The sequence below is a fragment of the Montipora foliosa genome, chromosome 9, assembly GCF_036669935.1.
Source record: "Montipora foliosa isolate CH-2021 chromosome 9, ASM3666993v2, whole genome shotgun sequence".
Taxonomy (NCBI): Eukaryota; Metazoa; Cnidaria; class Anthozoa; order Scleractinia; family Acroporidae; genus Montipora; species Montipora foliosa.
This window is the reverse complement of record NC_090877.1, coordinates 15,074,257-15,075,084: the sequence shown is the minus strand read 5'-3', so window position 1 is coordinate 15,075,084 and position 828 is coordinate 15,074,257. Positions and strand designations below refer to the sequence as shown.

At 36.1% G+C, this 828-nt stretch overlaps 1 pseudogene; it reads left to right on the top strand.

Moving 5' to 3' along the window:
* Positions 1–210: 210 nt before the first annotated feature.
* The window catches only part of LOC137970098 (high choriolytic enzyme 2-like), a 44,130-nt pseudogene continuing 43,512 nt past the window's right edge, over positions 211–828 (top strand).

Here is an 828-nt window from a genome sequence, read left to right as displayed (position 1 = left end):
CCGTTTTTTCAAAAAAGTATAATTTTTAACATCGAGATGAGTTTGTAAAGTAAAGATTGAAATGAGCGTAATCTCGGTGTTAATGGTGGTTTCATCGTTAAGTCATCATCGTTGTGTTGGTAGATGATAACAATGGAAAAATCTCTTCGTTTTGTGCGTCCACCAGCGCTTGTGTGTCACACTCCTGTTACCTTGAAATTGAACTATTGCACCTGTTAAGAACACAAACACTGGAATTGAAAAAATCACCTTAATTTCTATGCTTGAATAAAGCTTCAAATCATAGTAATGCATTAATTATATGAGATGACAAAGATATAAATATTTGGAGTCACAAATTCCCGTAAATCGGCACTGGCAAAATGAATTTCTTTTGAGCTGATGCTGAAAGGAGAGAACCGTGCACGTTTATCAAGAAAATTGCCTTCTTTGTAAGTATGTGAACGTTATTGTAACTTTACATCTTTCTTTATGTTGAACGCTTCAGCAATAATTGCCCAGGCTTGGATAAAGCAGAAAAAAGATAGTTTGACTTACCGATAATTAAAATATGGATAAGTTGTAATTCAGGAAGTGTTTGCGAATACTAAAGTTTTCTGCATGTGGTCGATTCCCACTGATTTTAACGTACAATAGCAAGAACGTTTTTGAGAAAGATTAACAGGTCCACTAGTTTAAGTCCATTTCCCTAAGTTCGTGTTATTTCTGCTTGCAGCCCAATATGATCCCGTTCGCTGTTGTTGTCATTTTGTGCATGAACCTCGCTGAAGCAGTTCCTTGGAGGGACGCTGTAAATGAAAGTGGTAAATAGGACGAAAGTTTAAATGC